Consider the following 13,699-nt stretch of genomic DNA (forward strand, 5'->3'; position numbering starts at 1 on the left):
GCACCCGCCCCTCCACCGGTCTCTGCACGGCCCTGCTGAAACACAGCGTGGGTCAACAGAGCTCAATATTTTGTTGGATTGTACAGTGTACCGGAACATATTTCCTTCACACCCTTCTCACCTTTTTAACGCCTGACCCATTTTCATGCCTGCGTGCTTTTGGGCTCAAAAAGTGAGCGGGTTGTGACTGTGGAAATGTGTTTTCAGGCGAAAGCTCCGGCAGAGGTGCAAATCTCCGCCGAGCAGATGATCATGGAGGCCGAAAAGCGGGGAATTGAACTGTTACCACCACCGCCAAAGCAGGACGAGCTCGACAATTACAAAGAGAGAAAGAGAAAGGTTCGGAAGCTTTGACGTGCAAATCACTTCCCAGCTCTTGATTATATTTTGACTTTTTCAGGAGTTTGAAAACGAGCTAAGTAAGAACCGCGCTGTCATCAGCGTGTGGTTAAGATACGCGCAATGGGATGGGAGATCCAGAGGTACTAGACGCACAAATACACATTTTTCTTATCATTTGTGTTTTCTATCTAAGCACGATTCCACATTTAGAGCTTTTCACAATGTCCAAATTGACTGTTTATGAACGTTATGTGAGCAGCCAATTAACACTTGATAGATTTGGGGGGGCTATTTTTTGAATTTGTGTTTATGCATTTGTTTATATTATAAAGTCATCTCCAACATACAAGAAATGGAACTATTTTGTGTTTCAAGTCACCGTTTCTGGCTATTTACAACCATGGAACAATGTAAATGAAAAAAATAAATACCTTTCATAAGATTTAAAGCAACACTAGGTAACTTTTCAACTTGTATGAAATGTTTGCATAACGTTTGCGATATGTAGACTGGCAACTAGCTGAATGAACTGAAGTCAGTGAATGACATCTCTTTTATATCTTGGGGGGTCTGTATCGCTTTCGCTGGCACTAATCAACTTTGAGGAGGGTGGCAAGGACCCTGCTACAAAAAAAACCAAACTCATGTCCCGTGATGTAGCCACACTACCCACACAGTTGCTAACCGGCATATGCTATTGGTTAGCCAGAACTTGATTAATTACCTTATTACTATTCATCCTTCACACAGCCGCTGGAAACAGAAATGTTGTTTAATCCATCTGTAGGTGACTGGGAGATTGATTTTTGATTAATGCCATTGACCGTTTCCACAACTTTAGGGCGCGCTCCATTTACGAGTGCGCGCTGGACGTGGACCACCGCAACGTGACCCTGTGGCTCAAGTACGTTGAGATGGAGATTAAGAGTCGGCAGGTCAACCACGCCCGCAACATCTGGGACCGGGCAGTCACCATCCTGCCCCGTGTCAACCAGTTCTGGTAAGGCGGACAACCGATGCCGTCGTCTCTTAACCCAAATTCCGACCGTTAGAGCTTGCGTCACCCCCGCAGGTACAAGTACACGTACATGGAGGAGACGCTGGGCAACGTGGCGGGCTGCCGGCGGGCCTTCGAGCGCTGGATGGGGTGGGAGCCCGAGGAGCAGGCCTGGCATTCTTACATCAACTTCGAGCTGCGCTACAAAGAGGTGGACAAAGCTCGCAGCATCTACGAACGCTTCGTCACGGTGCACCCCGAGGTCAAGAACTGGATCAAGTACGCGTGCTTCGAGGAGAAGCACGGCTACATCGCGCACAGCGGGAAGGTCTTCGAGCGCGCCGCCGAGTTCTTCGGCGAGAAGCACATCGACGAGAACCTCTTTGTGGCCTTCGCGCGCTTTGAGGAAACGCAGAAGGAGGTCAGTCGGTCGGTCAGTCGGCGCTCGGATCCATTTGCGTGTGTTTGGGGTTTTGATGGCAAGCGTGTTTCCCCCCCCCCCCCGCTTCAGTTTGAGCGCGTGCGCGTGATCTACAAGTACGCATTGGATCGCATCCCCATGCAGCAGGCCCTGGAGCTCTTCAAGAACTACACCATCTTCGAGAAGAAATTCGGAGACCGGCGGGGAATCGAGGACGTCATCGTCAACAAAAGGAAGTTCCAGTATGAGGAGGAAGTCAAGGTAGGCGGGCCAGCTCCTCCTTCCAGTCGGGTAGAGAAAAAAAAACTCTTGCAAATTTCTAGTTTGTACCGTTACCGATATGGCACTAAAAACACTTAACTGTGACAGCAAATACTTAACATTGAAGTGAGTATTTAGAGTTGTCCGATAATGACTTTTTAACCAAAGTCTTGATATTGTCCAATTTAAAAAAAAATGCCCTACTGGATGTTTTTTATTTTTTTATTTTATTTTTTTTTTATTTTTTAAACCTGTCCTGTTCAGCTGTTTGACACAGAGAATGGAAGTCTAAGTGCCCGGATTCTGAACAGTTTTAATGTTTCACATGGAGAGTCTGACATACTCCCATTGTGATCATTCAAAATACCTTTTTATTATGACAAAGCAGCGAACAGGAAGGGATTATGGGGTGACAGAAGAAAAGAAATACAAGAGAAGAAAGAAAAGAAACACATACACAAACAACAACAAGAAATACATTGAACATCTAAACTAGTTACTAATATGCTGGTGCTATCGTCAGCGAGATGTATTTCCGGTTTACACCATGTGGGGGCCAATTGGCCAGTGAAAGAGGAGAATGGGGGTGGGGGTGTCTATAAGACTATAAGCTAAGTGATTGAAAGGGGTAGAGTGTACACAAATCAGTTCTGTGATCTAGAACCCAGTAATCGTGTGAATCTCTTATGAGTGTAAGCCCGTTGGCGACCAACCCTACGCCGCCGCATCGCCAATCCCGGCACCGGAACCCCCAACCCGAGCATGCCCTACCACATCCAGCAGCACGCAAGCCCCACCGGGCGCACGACAGCCACGCAGACGGGCGGAGAGACCGCGCGGGCGCCAACCCAGGGCCACGGCCCCCACCCAGCCAGCCCGGGGAGGGAGGGTAGGCGGGGGGTTGGGAGGGTCCATGCGCAGCCCATCCCTCCTCCCGCCGCCCAGCAAAGGAGCCACCGTCCCAGCCCCGGGACCCAGGGTGGTCCCCCGGGCCACCCGCGCGCCCATCAACCGGCCTTCAGGGATGGCAGGAGGGGACGCATCACCAACCCCACGCCTACACCCACCCCCGCCCGCCCACCCGGGCCACGAGCCACAGCCACAGCCCCCCAACCGGCACGGCACGCCACGGGACCCCCAGCGGCCCACCAAGCCCCAGGCAAGGCAGGGTCCCCCGCCGGTGCAGGCGACACCCCGCTGATACACCGGCGCCCAGCCAGCGACCCGCGACGGAGCGCAGGGCGGATGCCCAGCCAGAGAAGAGAGGGGAAGGCGGAGGCAGGAGAACGCCCAGGAACTGCCACGGGGCGATGCAAGATCGGAGACCCGACCCCCCAACCCACTCCCGCGGCCGGCAGCCGAGGCAGAGGGGAGGCCACACCCCGGGAGCCACGCCATATAGAAAAAGTGTGGGACCCACCTACCATCCTATTACTGTGGCTGCCAGGTTCCCGACTGGCAGCCATCACCCAGCACCGTGATGGGGGTGTGAGGGGAGGGTAGTGCAATGTATGCATTAAAATAGGAGAGCTTGGCTTGGGGCAGTGGGACCGCAGCATGGAGTTTCTGTCCAGCCGCCCGTCCCACCGCCCTTTGCCGGAGCTCTCCTGTGGAGTATGATGTGTGTGGTGCATTTAAAAAAGGTGCAGGGATGGCGGGGCCTGTGGTGAGGAGGCAGCCGTGGGCCCCCCCCCCCCCCAACAGGTCCCAACCATCCCACAGCCTTGGTGTGTGGTGCATTAAAAACGGGGGAGTCGGGCTGGGACTGTAAAGCCCCGTCCCAACTCTCCCCGGAGAAATGTATGAGCATGTAAGTGCCAGGGTGAAAAATATTTACAGTGCCGAAGTGAGAAGTGCTTGAGTTAAGAGGCAGGCTCCCGCGGGCGTGGCCCCGTCCACCAGAACCACCGGCCCCAGGGCGGAAGAAGCGTCAGGGCCCGATCAATCCCCGCCCCAGACCACCCACGGCGCCTCCGCGACCGCCCACCCCCCTCCCACCCACCGAGCACCCACCCCGCACCCCGAGCAGGCGCCACACCAAGTGCCGGCGACCAGGGGGCGTTCACCCCACCGGCAAGGGACAGCGAGCCTCACCCTAGGTCCCGCGGGCCCCAAGAGGCCCCGCCAACGACCCCACCGGCCGGGGGGCAGCCGCGGCCGCCGCGGCCTAAGGAGGCGGACAGGGCCGGAAACAGACCAAGGGGAGGGAAGCGCACCCCCCACAACCCACCCCCGGGCCAAGAGGGGCGCGCAGTATGGCACCAGAGGGCACCTCCCCGGCACCCGGTACAGGGAGACGCGGCTCCGGTCGGGCGGACCTGGGAGGGAACCATGGCTGCCGCATACACCCCCCGGCCCCCACCCCAACTCCACCACACCCCAGCCGGCTTACTGGATGTTTTGATAATGATAAATGTAACAACTTCAAGGTTTTCCGAGTAAAATAAACGTGACAAATAAAAGAACAACTTCAACTAAAGGTATAGAAAATAAATGTCCCAGACAAATAATATATATTGAAATGGGGCAAAATGTATCATTAAATAAAAGGGATTATTCACAATTAAATCACGTTTACAGCAGCCAAAGCATTACAAATACAGGCAGGCAATCAGAGGATATTATCCCAAGATGAATTTTTCTGGGCTTTTGCACAGATTTTTCTATTTTATTACTTTTCATAGTAACTATTTCTTTATATGTAATGAGTTAATAATTCATTATTTTTCAATCATTTATTGTACAATTTTTGCACCATGAATGCAAAAGGTCTGCTCACGTGACAAATCCTTAGCATCTCAAATTTGTACACCATTAATTGTCATTAAGTAGATTTGCTGTTGTTTATAATCACTTTTGAAGGCATCATGTATATATGTCAAAACCCTATAATGATAAACTAATATGATTTGTAGTCTATATGAAATGCTTAGATTGGCTACCTAATAGTTAAAAAATGGCATATTTCAGTATGACGTAGTGTTAGTACGTTATCAGCAGTCGCATGGTGTAAGAAGGCGAAAAACGGCACTATTCATTTCTTAAGGCCAACCTGGACAACTACGACACCTGGTTCGATTATCTTCGGCTGGTGGAGAGCGACGCTGATCCCGACACGGTGCGGGAGGTGTACGAGCGCGCCATCGCTAACGTGCCGCCTATCCGGGAAAAGCGCCACTGGCGCCGATACATCTACTTGTGGATTAACTACGCCCTCTACGAAGAGCTGGAGGCCATGGTGAGTGGTGTCGTTTTTCCTAGAAATATAAATTGAGTTTCAGTATTATTCATTTTCCATTCTAGAATTGATTCCAAATTGTTTGTATTCCAGGACGTGGACGGGACAAGGCAGGTGTACGAGTCCTGCTTGGATCTGATTCCTCACGAAAAGGTAACGGATAGTGCTCCGAATAACTGATCGGGACCGGGCTTGACGGCCGTTTTGTGTGTCTCAGTTCACCTTTACCAAGATCTGGCTGCTTTCCAGTCAGTTTGAAATCAGGCAGAAGAACCTGCAACGCGCCAGGAACATCATGGTAAGCAGAAATAAATATTTTTGACCGTTAAATGGCAACGTCTGTCAGTTAAGTCCCAATGTCCGTCGGTTGGCAGCGGCGGTTGTAGGGCACGGCTATCGGCAAATGCCCCAAGAACAAACTCCTGAAGGGCATACATCGAGCTGGAGCTTCAGCTGCGGGAGTTCGACCGCTGTCGCAAGCTCTACGAGAAGCATTTGGAGAACTGCGCCGCTTGGATCAAGTTTGCCGAGCTGGAGACCATCCTGGGTGACGTGGACCGCGCCCGCGCCATCTTCGAGCTGGCCACCTCGCAGCCGCGCCTCGACATGCCCGGGGTAACCATACGTCTATCGCCACAATTATTTCATTCTTAAATAAAGGTGGAAAAATAATGTAAATATTCCTTTATTCAATCATTTTTCAAGTTCTAAAATGTAACTTTTACTTTTTTTAATTTTAAGCACAATAAGGGAGAAGTTTTTTTTTTAACTTTTTAAAAATGTATTTGATATCACTTTTAATTTAACAGTAAATGTTCAGATTTTCATGGTTTTTTTTCATGTTTTGAAATGTTTTTTTTTTCTCAAAAATTATTAGGCTCGAGCGTTTACGTCACAGCAGCACGGGATCATGCGAGATTTGCGACAACGCAACCATTGCGGAAGCATCACGGGACATTTAAACTTAGCGGCAACCAAAGATGGAAAAAAGTAAGGAATACTTGCCAGTTCGATACAGAGGCAAACTTGTTACCACGGCGAAGGACAGATATGTGAGCAATTTTAAGGATGTGAAAAATGTTGACCCTCACGAGCAAGCCGAACACAAATGGAATAAAGATGTCGACAAGCTTCCACCACTACGCGAAATGGACATCATGCTGTATTTAGTGTTTGGTATATGCAGTGTTGTTAATAACGGCGTTACAATATAACGGCGTTACTAACGGCGTTATTTTTTTCAGTAATGAGTAATCTAATTAATTACTTTTCTCATCTTGGCAACGCCGTTACCGTTACTGAGGCGGGAAAGGCGTGCGTTACTATGCGTTACTAAGTTGGTTGAATAAAAAAAAGTCTGAGAGAAACGGACTCACGGGGACGAGAGCAGAGCAGGAGTGGGGAAGACGCCGCTGCAACCGCGATGCTAGGTGGCTCCAATAATACCTGACTGCAGCCATAGCCGACAAACTACGCCCACATGACACGGTAGATATCATATTATAGAACTAGATGCAAATGACAGACACTGCTGCACTGCCAACATGTTTTAAGGACTACATGCGTTTGTAAACAGCCGCCATCTTAAAGCAGTAGACCTCTCAGGAAGGCCCTGATGTAGAGATCCTTCCTAGCGAACCTAAGTAATTTTTTAAAATCTAAAATGCTCCTAAATCGGCAAAATCTTAACTTAAATCTATCTTGAAATGATGAAACAGTTTTAAAACTTACACATGTTTAAAATAGACAGAAGGGAACTAATGCAATAACAGTAGAAATTTTAATTGTGTGACCTGTGTGTTTTTTTTTTTTTTTGAGAAAAAAAAAAATATCACTAGTTACTTTGCCAAGTAACTAATTACTCTTACATTCAGGTAACTGAGTTACTAACGCAATTACTTTTTGGGAGAAGTAATTTGTAACTGTAATTAATTACTTTTTTAAAGTAAAATTAACAACACTGCATGGCACTAAATGCGTTAGTAGACAGCCGCCATCTTAAAGCAGTAGACTTTTTAGGACGGCTCTGTTGTAGAGAACCTTCCTAGCGAACCTAAGTAACTTTTTATCTAAAATACTTCTAAATCGGCAAAATCTTGACTTGAATCTATCTTTAAATGATGAAACAGTTTTAAAACTTTCATATGTCGAAATTAGAGAGAAAGGAACAAATGCAATAATGGGAGCAATTTTAACAACTTTTAACAGTTGATTCAGGGTAAAGGGTAAAGAATTGGGCTCGGGCCAATTGTACCAAAAACCTCCACAAAAACTTCACATAGTGTGGCCAATGTTTTTTTTTTTTTTTTTTTTTGAGGAAAAAAAAAGAAGTAATTATCACCAATTACTTTGCCAAGTAACTAATTACTCTTACATTCAGGTAATTGAGTTACTAACGCAATTACTTTTTGGGAGAAGTAATTTGTAACTATAATTAATTACTTTTTTTCAGTAAGATTAACAACACTGGGTATATGTTACTACACTCATCAGCAATTCCGAAACTACAAATCGCTACAAAGCTACGAACAGTTTTGCTGCGGATGGGTGCAGGATCTTCACTTTATGACCATAGCAAACGGCAACACATCTTTCTAGCAAAGGTAGGCAATGTGTGTTTACATTAGTCTGTGACCACGGATGTACAAATCTTTTGCTGCATAAAATGTAGCCTGTGTACAAATTCTTTGCCACTCTCTCACGTCAAAATATTACAGCTTTTTCATTTAGCAACGACATGAATTATGTCTTATGAAGACAATGCACATGTATGCATGCTAGTTGTTTAGCTTTAGCAATAGCTAACAACAGGCCGACTTAGGGCGTAAAGTTACTGAAATTTGCGTAAACAAACGAAATTAACTTACCGGAGTGGAAGTGCATAGAGCAAACTCAGTGTGTAACTGGAGAATCAAACGTTATGCCCTTCCTTCTGATCGAGGCCACCCATGCCATTCTTCGACGTTTGGTAAGTTCAGATATGAGCTTTCCCTCGCCTTTTCTCCATGTAGGGATCCGGAAGAAACTCAATGGTGTTCCGTCGAGCTGTACATTCTCCTTTCTATTCGATCGGTTGTTGCAATTCTTTACCGCACAATAATTTCCAACCATTTTTAAAGAGCGACCTGTGTTGAAATGCCTCATTGCTTATGTTTCTCGCTTCCACAATGGCGATAGCGGCGGAAACCTCGCGAGTGCCACGTCATACGCTCGAGCCTAATACTTTTACTATATTTTTCAATTTTTTTTTTTTTTTTTTTTACAAAAAATAAGGGGGGGGGGGTCTGTATTCCGTTTTACGAAATACGACACCTTATACATATGAACCTTGTAAATGCCAAAATAATCGGCAATGAGTTGAAAATCAAAGACGTATTATTGCGCCCCTTCAGGTTCTGTGGAAGTCCTACATCGACTTTGAGACTGAGCTGGGGGAGTTCGTGAACACCCGGAACCTTTACAAAAGACTGCTGCAGCGGACCCAACATGTCAAGGTTAGCACATGCCCGCCCGCCCGTCCGTACCCTGGTCGGAACCCCGAGCGATAGCCTCCGGCGATTTGCATTCTTCAGGTTTGGATCAGTTACGCCAAGTTTGAGTTGTGCTAGAAGGCGAGGAGCGCGTGCGCAAGTGCCGGCAGATCTTCGAGGAGGCCAACAAGAGCTTGAGAAGCTGCCAGGAGAAGGAGGAGCGCCTCATGCTGCTGGAGTCCTGGAAGGACTTTGAGGCCCAGTTCGGCTCCGACGCCTGCAGGGAACACGTCGCCAAGCTGCTGCCCGAGAAGGTCAAGAAGAGGAGGAAACTCACCGACGAGGACGTGGTACTTACGCCGACCTCCGTAGTCCATTTATTCTGCATACGTTTTCTGACTTCCCTCGCGCATGTGTGCAGTCGGACGCCGGCTGGGAGGAATATCACGACTACATTTTCCCAGAAGACGCCGCCAACCATCCCAACCTTAAGCTCTTTGCCATGGCCAAGACATGGAAAAAACGGCAGCAGCACCCCTTGTAATAAAAGAAACTTAAAAAAAACCTACAAAATCTTGTCCATTTTGTTGAACTAAAAATTGTCCCCTTTTTTGAGCATAATTTTTGTTCATTTTTTAAAATTTCTATATTGTTTTTTTGTGGGGGGGTGCACAATATCTAAATAAATTACAAAATCCCTTTTTGTTGTAAATCTCGATAGCAGCCATTTGTTTGAAATGTATATTTCTTGCTTTTGCGCTCATGATCCAGTTATATACTAGTCATTCTCAAAATATTTGCATATTGTGCTAAAGTTCTTTATTTTCTGTAATGTACTGATAAGCATTAGACTTTCATATATTTTAGATTAATTACACACAACTGAAGTAGTTGAAGCCTTTTATTGTTTTAATATTGATGATTTTGGCAAAAGTCAAGAAAAAACAATAATCCCTATCTTAAATAATTAGCATAGTTCATCTGATCAATCCAAAAAAGTGTTTTTAAATACAAAAAAAGTCAACCCTCAATTAATTATATCAGCTATGGACTCAATACTTGGTCAGGAATCCTTTTGCAAAAATGACTGCTTCAATGCGGCGTGGCATGGATGCAATCAGCCTGTGGTTAGCTGCTGTGGTGTTATGGAGGCCCAGGATGCTTCGATAGCGGCATTAAGCTCATCCACAGCGTTGGGTATGGTGTCTCTCAACTTGATAACACCATTTACCATTCCTCTTCACAATATCCCACAGATTCTCGATGGGGTTCAGGTCAGGAGAGTTGGCAGGCCAATTGAGCACACTGAGCCTAGTTCGGGCCTAAAAAATCCAGCCCGACCCGGCGCGCTGGTATTGAGGCCCCACCTGGCCCGAGCCCGATCAATTAACTAGATTTGCAGGCCCGAGCCCGAAAAACCCGATTAAAAAAAAAAATTATTTGCTGGAGTGACGCGAAAAAAACAACGCAGCAGCATATATTTATTTTCATCGAGTTGGCAGAAAAAAACAAGTTTTCTTAATGTTTAAATAGTCTACATATTTTTATGATCATTCTAAAAGCATTTACACAACGAAAAAACGCGGGGAAAGTTTAATATAAAACAAAAATGCGGTTTTGCAGACACACAGAGGAGAAGATTCAAAAGGATCACATTTGTGTTGCCTTTGTGTGCATAAATAAAATTCGTAACGAATTCACAGTTGTCAGAAAAAGTTTACTCAATATTTAAATAGTCTACATATTTTTATGAGAATTATAAAAGCATTTACACAACGAAATAACGCTGGGAAAGTATGTTAAATATATTTTTGAGTGTGTGGGATATCGTTCTCACATGGACGCGCCTCTCTGACAAGGAGAGGGAAAAGCAGCCAAAAAAAATAAAACTACAAATGCTTTGAAATAACATTCTTTATTGTAATGACAACAATACCAAAAATAAATTATAAAGAAATAAAAGCTTTTAAACTGCGGGCTGGCCTTGACTCCAGTCTGCAACTTGCGGCTCTTTATGACTGTGAAATAAGGGAAATAATTAGACCGGCTCGGACCAAAAATGGGGATTTGAACAGCAGGATATGATGGCTTACTTACAGTCTTTATATTTTTTGGTCGTCGTCGTGCAGGAATAAGATTGCGTCCACTGTGGCAGGTTTTAGTGACGTTCTCCGCTGATCTATTGTGAGACCTGCAGCGCTGAAAACTCTCACTGCTGCTGCTGCGCCGCCTTGGCCGTGCGCAAGCGCTACAGCGGGAGGACAAGAAGAAAAAGCGGGCGGCGCCAAGGCGTTCATGTGCGTGCGTGCACAAGCAAAACCGCAATACAGAGAGCCTGCTCTCCATTTTTTTTTTTTTTAAATAATTTATTAGTCCGGCACGGCGGCCCGACCCGAACGTGAATGCTTAACATTTTGGGCCTGTCGGGTCGGGTTCGGGCACAAGATCTAACCTCTAGCTAGAGCACAGCTTTACTGTGCTCTAGAGTCTAGAGCACAGTAATGCCACGGTCATTAAACCATTTACCAGTGGTTTTGGCACCGTGAGCAGGTGCCAGGTCATGCTGAAAAATGAAATCTTCATCTCAATAAAGCTTTTCAGCAGATGGAAGCATGAAGTGCTCCAAAATCTGATAGCTAGCTGCATTGACCCTGCCCTTGATAAAACACAGTGGACCAAGTTACTTCAATCAAATAAAGTTGCTTCAATCAAAATATATATTTTCAATCGAAGAAAAAGTCACTTCAATCCCAAAAAATGTGTTTGAATGCAAAAATAAATTTGAAACTCAAAAAAATGTATTTGAAAACTATTTTTCTTTGATTTTGATTGAAGTCAAGTTTATTTATTTATTTATTTTTTTATTGAAACAACTTTTTTTATTGAAGTAATCTAATTTTGCGTTTGGACCACATTTTGGCTAGTACATTTGTGTCTTTATTATTCAATCAAAAAATAAGTTGCTTCAAACAAAAATATATTTTCAAAAGAAAAATCACTTCAATTCAATTGTAGAAAAAAAGGTTTGAATGTGAAAAAATATTTGAGACTCCGATATTCGCATTTGAACACTTCATTTTTCATTGAAACTGTTTTCTTTGAAGCGATCCTTTTTGTGTTTGAGCCATATTATGGGTAGGACATTTGTGTCTAAATCATTCAATCGCAATAAAAGTTGCTTTAATCAAAAAAACTATTTTTAATCAAAGAAAAAAATCATTTGCAAAAATAGTTTTTTGAAAATATAAATATAAATAATTTGAAATATATAGATTTTTTATTGAAGTGTCACTTTTTTTTTTTTTTTAAAGTGGAAAAAGTTTTGAAGGCTTTTTTTCCCGATTGAATCATTTTGACACAAAGATTCAACTTCAACGCTACTTCCGACATGTTTGAGTGGCAGGTGACTACGCCAATGGCATAAAAGCATGAAGCAAGAATAATGGCCACCAGGGCTCCATCCAGCCATCGGACTCTGCTGGAGTCCAAGCCGAATATAGGGCACCGGTACGGGGTTGTGACATGGGCATCTCACCGGAGTACGGTGCCCTGCTGCTTAATGTGATTCAACACGGCGAACTTCACCCGCTGCCCTGACATCGCAAAAGCTCAATCTTGGTTGGTCTCCAGTTGAAGCATGGGACCCTGTGCTTTGGTCAGATGAGAGCTTTTTGGCAACAATCACTCTAAGTGGGTCTAGCGTGCCACGAAAGATGCCTATGCTGAAAAGCACCTCATACCCAAGCTTCAACTGGGACCGTGTACTTTGGTCAAATGAGACCAAGATTGAGCTTTTTGGAACCAAACACTCTAAGTGGGTCTGGCGTGCCACGAAAGATGCACAAAAAATTCCCATAAAACTATCTTCGTACCACCAACAGGTTCTGCTGTATTGGAGAATGATCTAAAAACACAACTTCAGTCCCCACAATACCCCGTTATGGAATTGTCGATTTATTCAAAATTGGCTAGAGGGAGGAATTTTCAAACCAATACCCCAGTCGATTATTAAGATGTCTTATCATTTGTTTCAAATGAAGCTAGAGTCAACACTTCCTTTGCTGTTGGGAAATGGACACAATATCAATGATGCTAAATTACCCAATGTCAAAATTATAAAAATTTGTAGACGAAATGTACCCATTTTCGTCAAACAGAACTTCAATTTTGCAAATTGTTTTTCTATGAAAGATGTTGAAATTATGAGATTCAAATTCTTTAAATTCCCAAAGGCAAAGGAAGTTCATTATAAAATTATTAACAAAGTGTACCCCTCAGCAGAATTGTTAATGCTCCATTTTAATCTGGACCACAACAACTGTGTTTTTGTAATAAAGACATCGAAACAACTGACCATTTATTTTTGTTTGTAAATATGTTAATGCCTTCCGAGAAGATTTGTATGACTGGATTTTTCCTAAATTGGCCAATTTATTTAGTTTCACAAAGGAACATTTTATATGGTATCTCTGTATTAGTCATTGCACGACATAATTATGATTCTTGGGAAATTTTTCAAACATAAGAATAAATATTTCAAACCTATTCCTAATTTTAATATTTTTCACAAATAATTATGTCACTATTTTTATTATTTTAAATATATGGGGGGGAAGAGAATGCGTTAAAACTGTGAAATTGTTGAAGAGCTTGACTTGGCTAGTCGACCCTAGAATTTTTCTTATACTATTATTTTTTTTCTTCCTCCATTTCTCTTTAATTTTCCAGTTATATGTGATTGTATTTTCTGACATTGTATTCATGTAGGCTTGTCTGTTACTTTTAAAGTTGTTTAACATTGTAAAAAAAAAATGTTTTTTTAATGCTACAAACATACGGACACATACAGCTATAATAGATATCACATACTATATGTAAAACTAGAAGCAAAATGAGACGACGCCGTTGGCGATAAAACATATAAAAGAAACTAGATGCGGAATGACAGACTTGCCATTTAGTAGTTGCCA

The 13,699-nt window shown here is 44.1% G+C and overlaps 1 pseudogene; it reads left to right on the forward strand.

Annotated features, from left to right (window-relative positions):
- Nucleotides 1-253: 253 nt before the first annotated feature.
- On the forward strand, nt 254-9,273 carry LOC130924399 (crooked neck-like protein 1; annotated as a pseudogene).
- Nucleotides 9,274-13,699: the final 4,426 nt, after the last annotated feature.

This window comes from Corythoichthys intestinalis, chromosome 11 (assembly GCF_030265065.1).
Source record: "Corythoichthys intestinalis isolate RoL2023-P3 chromosome 11, ASM3026506v1, whole genome shotgun sequence".
Taxonomy (NCBI): Eukaryota; Metazoa; Chordata; class Actinopteri; order Syngnathiformes; family Syngnathidae; genus Corythoichthys; species Corythoichthys intestinalis.